We start from the raw sequence: 12,068 nt of genomic DNA, 5'->3' as shown, positions 1-12,068 counted from the left end.
GCGGTGAAAAAAAAAACTGGCTTAACGGTCACATTGTAAAGCACAGCTTCTTCTCGACATGATGCTGTCCAGCATCCACAGGAATCAGCTGCAGTGTTTGAGGTTCAAGTCTTCCCTGGTGTCTGCGCGCAATAAGTGGGCGGGCAATATGCTAATGTTTCATCTTGACGTCACAATGAAACGGCTTATGACTCGTTTGAAAAACGATTCATTTCATTGACTCAGAGTCGACTCTTACGTTTGAAAGACAATAACTTTATATACGGTGCACTTTCAGATTTAAAACTTTGCAGGATGTTTTCATTCACTTAGAGCTGTTACACACTACATGAAAGGTAATTTTCAAAAACCCATAATAGGGGCACTTTAATTTTCCTTGCTTTTATTTTGTGATTATTTTAATTCCTTACTGTGTAAAGCACTTTGAATTGCCAGTATATGAAATGTGCTATATAAATAAAACTGCCTTGCCTAATGTTGCATCACAATGTATAAAATGGATGTAATTGATTGTGACAGTGAATAAAGAATATGCTGATGTACATGGACTCAAGTCACTTTTTTGGGAATTTTTAAATTCAATAGCATTCATGTAAAATATAAATTAAAGTAAATTTACTTTTTCATTCTGTAAAAATAAAGTGCAGTAATGGCAATATACTGTAAAATGAAAATGTGGTAAGGGAATCTTACTGTAAAATGAAATTACAGTAAGGACATCATACTGTAAAATTAAATCGCGGTAAGGGCATCTTACTGTAAAATTAAATTGCAGTAAGGGCATCTTACTGTAAAATTAAATCGCGGTAAGGGCATCTTACTGTAAAATGAAATTACAGTAAGGGCATCATACCGTAAAACACATTTACAGGTAAGCTACTGTAAAGGGGAACTTACAGTAACTTACTGGCAATAGTGCTGCCAGTAAGTTACCGCAAAAATACAATAAAATGTCTAACAGTGCAATTTAGTGAATATTTAATTTACTGTAAATGTATAGCATTATGCCTTTATGGGGTTTCTTTTTGTCTTCAAGGAAAAAGCCGGCGACATGACATATAAAGTTGATTCTGATTGGTCCTCTTCTGTGCATTCGAAGTGCTGATTGGCTCACGCAGATAGAACCTTATAGAGCCAAGTTAGAGTTCGATTTTGTAGATAGAACCTTTTTGTTTTTTCAATAAAAAGTCCCACAATGTACACAATTTTAAAAAAACACATCACATAATGTAAATAAGTTGTCACAGAATAAGAATATGTGAATAACTCAATTTTGACAAAAATGTCAGATAGAACCTTATAATTCCAAGGGGACGATATGGCCTATACAGTATATATGAGGCTAATAATATTTGCTTCTTTTCATTCTCTAAGTTCAGATATACTTCAAGAGAAATTGAAGAAGGAACTGATGTGACGTCATTTCAAACAAAATCAGGCCGAAACGAAGTTCGTTTGGAGTTCGTTTTGGGAGTTCGAAACAGCTTGCCAGAGCAAACTTTACGGAAAAGTTCGCTCCGGCTGCTGAACACACTGGAAAGCTGCTTTACAGTAGAAAATAAAGGTTTATTACTGATGAAACAAGGCACTGAGACTGTTTTATATGGTAAAGCTGCTTAATTTTAAGCTATCTATAGTATAAAGTGCTATAGGCCTATATACACTCACCTAAAGGATTATTAGGAACACCTGTTCAATTTCTCATTAATGCAATTATCTAATCAACCAATCACATGGCAGTTGCTTCAATGCATTTAGGGGTGTGGTCCTGGTCAAGACAATCTCCTGAACTCCAAACTGAATGTCAGAATGGGAAAGAAAGGTGATTTAAGCACTTTTGAGCGTGGCATGGTTGTTGGTGCCAGACGGGCCGGTCTGAGTATTTCACAATCTGCTCAGTTACTGGGATTTTCACGCACAACCATTTCCAGGGTTTACAAAGAATGGTGTGAAAAGGGAAAAACATCCAGTATGCGGCTAGTCCTGTGGGCGAAAATGCCTTGTTGATGCTAGAGGTCAGAGGAGAATGGGCCGACTGATTCAAGCTGATAGAAGAGCAACTTTGACTGAAATAACCACTCGTTACAACCGAGGTATGCAGCAAAGCATTTGTGAAGCCACAACACGCACAACCTTGAGGCGGATGGGCTACAACAGCAGAAGACCCCACCGGGTACCACTCATCTCCACTACAAATAGGAAAAAGAGGCTAAAATTTGCAAGAGCTCACCAAATTTGGACAGTTGAAGACTGGAAAAATGTTATATATATATATATAAATATATATATATAAATGTGACGTGACTTTACTAGAGTGCTGAATTGCAGAGCTCATCCAAATGCAAATGCATCCATAGTGCATTTATTTTAACATTTATAATTGACATGGATATAGTACATCTAAAGAATTTTCTTTAAAAAATGTTTACAAAATTTTGCAAAAAAAAAAAAAAAAGTTTGTTATATATGGTCAATCTAAATTTGATCAGATTTACCAACCCACACACACACCAACACACATCACATGTAGCCCCTAGTCTGCTTTTTAACTTGCTGTCTGTTACATAACAGTGCTAAAAGAGTGGGCAGTGACAGTTTAAGGGTGATTACAGCAAGGATGAGATATGACCTGTTGACTAATTAGAGCAATGAAAGGTTAAAGACAGATGGAAGAAAATGCCATGCAATTAAAACTCCCCATCAGGCGACCACAACTCTTTCTGCTCAACTTCACTTTCAGTTACTCCTTAATCCTCAGTTTGGCATGGTCGCCCTTTTGCAGAGATGCACAGATCTTCCTCAAATCAGAATAAACTGTAAGGATAATCTGCAGCAAACATCCAAATACCACAATTTGCTCAAAGACGCAAGGGACGTTTATCAAACTTCTACAACTTCCTCAAACGACCTGCAGGAATGTCAGCTTGAAGATCAGTCTCCTAAGTATCCTGCTTCTCAGATGTTTCTCATAAAATAATTGTATTTTCTAGAATTTCAGAAAATATCTCTGAAGTGTCTCAAACTGTGCTCATATTTGCAAAGATTATAAAGTCAAATATGAACCCTTTACTCTAGATGTTAACAATTGTGTAATTTGTGTGCATTTTTTTTTTTTTTTCTAATGAACCTAAGGAGAAACATTTGAGATAATGTAAATATTTTACAAAAATACATTTGAGACATCCATTATATCTTCTGTGCTTTGAAAGGGTAATCTCTTGAAAAAAGTGTTAGTTTCTCTTGGTGAATCTGGGAACACGGTAAACTGGAAGTCACACCTGCGAGGAGCTCTGTGTGTTGTGTCGTTAGCTCTGTAATTAGTAGCTTGTCTGCGTGTGAACGCTGCATGAGATTGTGGTCCTGTGTCTATTTTCTGAGTGATTGAGTTACTGGCATTTGAAAGTAAATGCATTTCACCTTGAATGATAAATGCATGAGAGCTAGTGCCTCTAAATTACAGATTTGCCCTGTTACACCAAAATACTGAAAAACACAGCTTTGAAATGTTGCAACTTTATATACAATATTGTATAAATATATTATATATGTATAAATGTGCCTACACTACCGGTTCTCAATCAGGGGCCTTAGCCAGTTTCCAAGGTGGCATCATGATGACTTAAAAGGAGACAAAAAAAGCATTAAAATAAGTTCTAAAATCTTTTTTTCTTTGAAGAACCACTGAATATATGAAGAAGCCTAATTTTAAAAGTGTGATTTATAGACATTGAAAAGTCATGTCAATTAATAAAATGTTATAACTCCATGCACATGTTTATAAACACCTGATGTTCCACATTTCAATATACAGCACAACCATTTTCGAAGAAGAAGAAGAAATAATAATGTTTCTTGAGCACCAAATCAGTATATTATGATGATTTCTGAAGAATCCTGTGACACTGAAGACTTGAGTAATTATGCTGAAAAATCAGCTTTGCCAACACAGGAAAAAATTACATTTTAAAATATAATCAAATAGAAAAAAATGCTGTGATATCTCACAATATTACTGTTTTACTGTAATACAGTTTTTCTCGATTGCTTAAACACATTTCTTGAAACTATGCCTCGTATTCTCAAAACAGTAAACACAAACCCATAACGTCTCACCCAATTCCCCAAACATCCTATTTTCAGGTCAAAATGAAGCTCTACACTCAAAACCATTCACTCTTGCTGAAAAACCAAACGTTGCCCTCAGACAGGACACACAAGCCCTCAAAAATACACACAACATAGTCTTACACACTGGTGCTATAAATTCAAAACAACATTTCCAAAACTGGTAAGTCATGTTGCTTGCTTTTTTACTCTCTCCTACTCTTACGTAAGATGTGTGTGAGCATCATATGACAGTAAAAGAGCACACACAAACCTTATTCAAATATGGAATTGTATTGGAATGGTAAAGAGTGTTGGTACATGCCTCCACTCAAGGATACAATATGATGAACAAGTCTAAGAATGTTCCACATATGGTTGAAATACCATCATTGGCCTAGCAAGATAACATTCTGGGAGTCAAGACTATAAAGGAGAAAGGATGCCCTCCCTTCACTGTCACACTCTGCAGCCACTCTGTGTGACTGTACGACTGCTGGCCTTTTCTTGCAAGAACATAAACCTCATCAAAGACAATTGGAAATGTTTGTCTCTTATTCAGTGATAGAAATGTGTTTGCCACCACACCTCCCTGAAGGTTCTGATGATGGAGGCGACGGTGAAGCGACTCAAATTTGGCTGTACTCGTTGCCCAGCCTCCCTTATATAGTCATACCATGGACAAGGACATGGCCAACTAAAGTGGCTTGAATTTCATCCGAGACTGCTTGTCTTCTTGCCCTTGCCCTTCCTCCTCCTCCTCCTTCTTCTTCTCCTCCTCCTCCTCCTCCTCCTCTTCCTCCTCCTCTTCCTATTCCTCCTCCTCTTCCTCTAACTCCTCCTGTTCCTCTTCCTCCTCCTCTTCCTCTCCCTCCTCCTCCTCCTCTTCCTCCTCCTCATCCTCCTCCTCATCCTCCTCGACCTATTGCTTAATTTCTCTGTGGATCCATTGTTCCAAAACTCAGTAAACTAATTTTTATCTTTTATAAAAGATTGTATAAGCTTTTATCTATTGAAGGATCTGGCTGATGTGTGTTCAATTTTGACTCTTAGTGTTTTCACCTGGGTAATTGTGTGCTAACTGAGCTGAAGCTGTGCTGACTTGAGTGAACAATTTTGAATGCTAGTGCTTTCTAAATGACCATGTGGTGTAGGCAATGAGAAATGAAGGGATTTGTGTGTAGAGTTTTGCTGTGACAGTTCAACAAATCTGACTAATGTGTCAAAACAGGGGAATAGTGTTCATAGTTCAGTGAAATGGGTGTGCTTTTTGATAAATGGCATTATGGTTTTGAAATTTTAGTTCAAAAGCCTGGTTATAGTGTTTAAGCAATCGAGAAAAACTGTAATAAATGCATTTGAAATAAATGCATTCATTGTGATCATTAAATGGTTTTAATTAAGGTTTATACATGCTAGTTAACACAACACCGGTCAAGATAAATCTTTTTTTTAAATACTGGAGCTGCCAGTTTGCCAAGTTTCAAATGATTATTAAAAATCAAGCACAAACTCAATCTGCGTGCTTGAGCTATTGACAAAAGGACAAATGCATTTGGAAGGTATTCTATGATGTGTCCAAAGATGCGGTGTTGTAATGTTACAGATCATTTTCTTTTGCAAGTAGTTACAAGTTTCATCTCATAAATCTTTGGCATATACACGCCTTAAACAAACGTCCCCCACAAACACCTCAACCTTTCTAAGATATTGCTTCCAACTTCCGGCACCGCAGCCGTTGAGAAACGTAATAGCAGTTTACCAATTTTACCTGTTTGTATTCTGTAATATTCATCATTCAAACACATCATGTAATTTTATAATGCATACTGTACCTATAATCTATTTGTAGAAATATTTCATATTGATCCATTAGTATAAAGTATAACGCACATTTCAAACGGGCTATTTTTTGGTGTGTGTTTTTTTTTTTTTGGTGAGCCCCTGAGCATAATATATATATATATATATATATATATATTCAGACAAAAAACAACAACAGCATATGGGCTTGTAATGGCATGACATGAGTAAACAACTATTTTAACTGGTAGGCAAAAGCAATATATAGCTTTTTCTATTCTGAAGAGTCATCCTTCCCAATTAATGCATAGGTGAGCTACTGGGGGTCACAAGACTGCTCTCTAGACATACCCCGAGGCTGTAGGTTTTTGGAGCCATGAGGGCAAATAAATGCACAGTTATCTGAGCTATCTGCAATGTGGTGAGCACCCAAATTGCCTCTGGGCTGGTACAAAGCTAGGAAAAGGTTCCAGAAAGCATTAGTTATTCTGCAAGGGTTGAAGGTGCCAGGACCCGACCACTTTACTCACACAGGTAATGATGCGTGTTGTTTGCCTGTGACTCCTGCCTGCCTCCTGCGATAAGAAAGAAAGAGGAAATGCCAAAGAGCCCAGCACACCTGAAAGAAAGAGAGGAGAGGAGGAAGAGACACAAGATGAGGGAGGCAGCGGGAAAGGCGAGGATGGATGGACATGGTCGTTTCCGTTCAGCCTAGGATCTGTCAGCGCTCCCTCACATGGAGAAAGAGCAAATGGGGTTGATGGTAGAGCAAGGAGAAGGGAAATCAAGCGAAGGAGAGATTTATGAGGTAAGAATGACTTCGAAACAAAATGATGCGTGACTTCATAGAAAAAGCCTTAAAAGCGGACTTGAAAGGGATAGTTCACCCATAAATGAAATAGTATCATCATTTACTTGCACTCATGTAATTCCAAAACCATTCGTATTTTTTTTCTTCATGTAGTTTTAGGTCACTTCTATGGCATAACAGCATAGAGCGACATGAGGGTGAGCAAATTAAGACAGATTTTTCATTTTTGGGTGAACTATCCCTTTAAAAACACATTTAGAGTAAAGAAAGAGGTAAAAGGAAGGAAGGGGGGGGGGGGGGGGGGGGGGGGAATGAGGGGAGAAAATAGGCAGGTACATGGAGGGTGGTAGGGTAGATTAATGAATGAGCCTTTTCCCTCTGCAGTTCCGGCTCCAGACTGCCAGCAACCTTCCATCTGGGGGGCCGTGTCTCTCTCGGCATGCCCACAAGAGAGGCTTATGTGTGGGATGCAGCGCTGCCAGACCCCCTGCTCAGCCTCTTCATCATCCACTTCAACCCCTGCACAGCTCTGGCAGAAAACCTCTCAAAGAAGAGAGGGGAGGGAGGGAGGGAGGAAGGAGGGGCAGAGAAAACAGAAAAATAAAGGAATTACTTAAAGTCAGAGTAGTGCTCTTTCATGAACTTTCTGCTTGAGGATCACTTTTTCATTACAGGGCGCCACAAGGTTATATATCAAAAGTGTGCATGTTTATTCATCTGATAAATGACTCTGAAAACAGCCTCTGTATAGTCTCCGCTTCATCCACTGTGAACTAATGTCAACATCTTTATTCTTTGCATCTGTGGTGCAGTTAGTGTTTGATAGATTGTTATGATCTGTGATCTATGGATGGTCCTTCAAATGAGTCATCGCTTCCTGAACAACAAGTTTCTCACATTTGAGGTGTGAAATAATAGTACAGCTGTTGTAATAAAAGGGTGCTAGGTGGGTAGAGTATACATATACAGTATTCTAAATAAAATACTTTCCTATTTTGTGAGAAATGGCTTTTTAAATGATTAAAATACATTTTAAATGTTTAAAATGTAAATGTGTTAAATCACTTCTTTTTGATCTGCTTTGTACCATTATGATTTTTTTATGCTCCTTGTACTTGGAGACCATAAATATCAGCAGTTGCAAGAAATTCTATTACCTATATTAAATATATGAGCAATATAACATGAGTAGCTGTGCAATATCGCTCTATATTAGCACGGCTGTGATTCGGCCACTGGCAATCACAGCCGTGCTGATATATAGCCATATCGCATTGCTACGAGTGTGATATTGCATTTATACAACAGTTCGACGGCATAAGTGTAAATAGACAACAATAAACAACAATGGAGTGTCTTTAAAACCCCTCTTTTGTGCAGCATCTTCCCTCTGCCACGGATTCAAATCTCAAGTTGACAGTTTAACAGTTGAGCCCAACCCTTTGTTACTAATTCTAAAACGTCACTTTAGAGCTTGTAACGAAGGAACGCTGATTTGCTTCATCGAATATTATTATATTATGTAGAGTAGAGTATTATGAGAGAGATCAACTAAGCTAGTGGATTACATGCATCACCTGATACTCTTCAGGTCAATCTTATATTCATAAGGAAAGCGATATCATTGTCTTTGTCCTTTTAACCGTTAAAGGGATTTCCCATGACAGTGCTAGTCAATGCAATTTGTAAGTTGCGTCTTATAAGGTGGTGTTTAAAGTAAAAACAATGTCTTTGTTTACAACCTTGTTTTTGCCAAAAGTCTTTGCTACTGACTCACTCATAAAGACAGTGTTTGCTGCCGTCTAAAGGCGCAATAATGTAACTTTCACTGAAATTGAAATCAAAATCACTAACGGACCCTCTCTCAATACCAAATATGGCATGTTATTTATCTTAGTAACGGGGCTTGGGGTCAACTGTTAAACTTTTCTATATCAATGAAAGCTGTGCTAATATAGAGCGTTATTGCACAGCTACTCGTGTGATAGGTACGGTGGCCGAGAGAGCCCAACACGCTAAAACTGAAGAAAACACGTGCAAATAGAAAAACGCCCACAAATTAAGAAAACATCTTCATCAGTTTTACAACACATGTGTGCTCCAAATACTCACAACACAACCAAATACAGAAATGCGCTGCAAGATTTCCATTACACGAGAGTAGATGTTAAAACTTCATGTTGATTTGCACTCGGCTTTCGCCAAGATATGCAACCAATGCGTCTCCATCCATTTACGCTTCCTTCCATATGGTGATGTGAATATTGTTCTGTCTGGTGTTAATGGCTGAAGTATATTTCCTGGCGCTTCAGCACACACAACGGCTGCGATGCTAGCTCCGGGGATCAACCACAGTGCGGTCTTCCCGGTGGATCAGCATGACAACCGTCTGTCTTGAGCTTAGTGGGGTACATCTCTGGGGTCTTCAAGTGGGCACCTTCCGTCCTCAGTGTTTCGTCAACTCGCCCATGACACCTCAAGAGGGCTCGACAGTGATTCTGGCATCCCAGAGTCATCCCCCACTCAACTCAGCCCAGCTTACTTAACTGTACATCAGCGTTTCTTTCTTTCTATTGTGCTTGAGATCCCTCCTGCTGCTGAGGTTGCTCCTTCCTTGTAGTTCAGTGGCATAAACCCTTGATGTGACCTAACCACAATCTCCTAACCACAATCTCTAACGCCACAATCTCACCACAACCCGACCATACACGCCAACCCGTTTGACTAAGGCTGTCGAAGCCCCACTGTCGTCGTTAAAGGGATAGTTCACTTTGAAATTAATTTTTTATATGTTTTAGCTTACCTCAAGGGCATCCAAGATGTAGGTGTCTTTGTTTCTGCAGTAGTTTCAATTTTGATATTTTTAGGTCAAACCGTTCTTGTCTGTCAGTCATATAATGCAGGTCTACGGTCACTTCCTCAAAGAGCATACACAGAGAAGTCCAAATTAAACATGATTTAATGACTCGTAAATGTAAGTACGCATTGATGGCCTAAGACACGAAACGAGTGGTTTGTGTGAGAAAACGAACAGTATTTATATCGTTTTTACCTCTTGTAAACACAGCCACGTCCAAGTGATCTGAGGTCGCCGGCGCTTCGGTCTTTTCCGGAAAGCGCCGGAAGTGATCTCTCGCGCGTGTATGCCAACCTGTTTAACAAAGGCTGTCAAAGCCCCACTGTCGTCGTTAAAGCAGGTTCAGTGGCAACGGTTCTGTATGGCATACTACCTACTGCAACACATAATAACCGACCATACGTGCCAACCAGTTTAACTAAGGCTGTTGAAGCCCCACTGTCGTTAATGCAGGTTCAGTTGCAACGGTTCCGTATGGCATTCTAACTACCGCAAAAAAACACAACAATATCTGTCCAACACAAATCCTCATTCGCGCAAAATACAGTACACGGGATTGTAATAACTATGATAACTATGCAAACTATACAAATAATCCAACAGACTCTTCAAGTTTTTCAAGAATTCTTCGAAACCGTAGTGTGGCGGCCTGTACACAGCCTGCCAGAATCTTTCCGTCTCAACCACAGCCTGTTGTTGCTCCTCTCTGCTGCTTCAGATAAGTTATTCACAGTGCGACGCAACTCTTGGCCACTGAATCCAAAGTCTCTGAGAAACCGGGTTGTAGAGTGTGCCACAAATCCTCGACAACTCACTTCCACTGGATAAACCCGGACTCTCCATTCTTGCTGTTCTGCTTCATGTTCGGCTAGATGAGCATACCACAGTTTCCATGGCACTGTTAACTCTATCAGGTGAACAAGGCATGCTGATACAGACCACAGGTTAGTGGTGGCAATCTCAGGTGGAAAAATAAGCTGTTGATCAACATCTGCCAGCATTTTCCAGTCTCTAGCAGCTTCCAGTTGTTCTGGATGAGAATTGGTTTTAACACCTTTTCTTGGTGGTTGTTCTCCTGGGCGAAGGAATATTGTCATCTGTGTGTAATGTTTTGCTAGAACAGGTGGCAACTTATTGGTCATGTTATGCTTGTCTTCCAATGCTAAAGCCAAACATCGCAGTACCTGGTCATGGCGCTAAGTAAACCGTCCTTGGCTAAGAGCCACCTTACATCCTGTCAAATGTGCCTTAATGTGACAGGTGATGAAAACAAAGGACATGAGGGATCCTCTCCTACCCAGAGGTTTAGGTTCTGTGGTGATGGGAGAATATCATATGTTGACCTGATAAGGAAACTGACCCTACTCTGTTCCATTGACCATGCTCCTCAGTTAAAGCGGAGACTGGTAGCTGCAATATTCCTTTACTTTAAAGTCCCACTCTGCTGAGGCAGCATGGATTCGTAGAACTCCTGAAGCACTTTTGTACACTCTGTACAGAACTCCATTAGGCCCTGGAGACGATGATGCCCTTGCGTTTCTCACAGCCTGCTCCACCTCTTTCCACTTAGGTGCACAGTCCTCCATTTGGTATTCTGGTGGATTGATAGGAGGGATGTCTGACGGAATTGGCATAGGCTCGTGCCTTTTTGCATCTGTATGTGTTTCCTCCAAATATCTCTCCAGCTCAACCTTAGATGCTTTCAATGTGCCATTCTTCTCACTGGTGAATAACTTCTTTACGAATTTGAATGGGTCTTTATAGAAATTAGCTCTCGCAAAAGTTCACAACACAACCAAATACAGAAACGAGCCACAAAAGTTCACATCACCACCAAATACAGAAACGCGCTGCAAATAGAACAGAACACAACAGAATTGTTTCCAGAGGACCCCAATAAGTGACGAACCCAGCTGGGAAGTGCTTACTGCTCGTGAGCATCCCTATGCCCTACTCCCTTCGAAGGGCAGAGCCCTTGAAGTGGAGACTTTGGAGAGAGCACAGCATTGCGTGCCATTATGTAGCCGTTTGGAACACACTTGGTGAAGGGAGCAACGAAAGACAACGTCATTTCCTCATTATTTTCACCTGGGATGTTCCCATGACAACGCAGCACCGTGTCCATCAGCTGAATAGCTGTTTTTACACTAGAAATTTCTTATTATTGCTGTTAACATAACTGTAGCAATTAAATATACAAATTTAATTTAATTTTATACAAACAAGTTTTTAAAATATGCTTTATATATATATCTGTGTGTGAGTCTCAACTTTAAAACTTGCCGTCTCATCTTTGGACCCTGCATTAACTAACATTTCTTATGAAACTTATTTAAACATAACATGACAACATTTTTGTAACTGATGTATAGATTAAAATCTTACCCTCATGTTCTTTTTCTCTATCTATCTTTTTTTTTTCAGCTCATTGTTAACTCTTCTTTTCTCATTTGTATTCTGATAACATTGGACATATTGTAGGGTATACAAAGT

This window comes from Rhinichthys klamathensis, unplaced genomic scaffold (assembly GCF_029890125.1).
Source record: "Rhinichthys klamathensis goyatoka isolate OS25496 unplaced genomic scaffold, OSU_Roscu_1.1 h1tg000301l_1, whole genome shotgun sequence".
Lineage (NCBI taxonomy): Eukaryota > Metazoa > Chordata > Actinopteri > Cypriniformes > Leuciscidae > Rhinichthys > Rhinichthys klamathensis.
Note: the sequence above shows the minus strand (reverse complement) of the source record.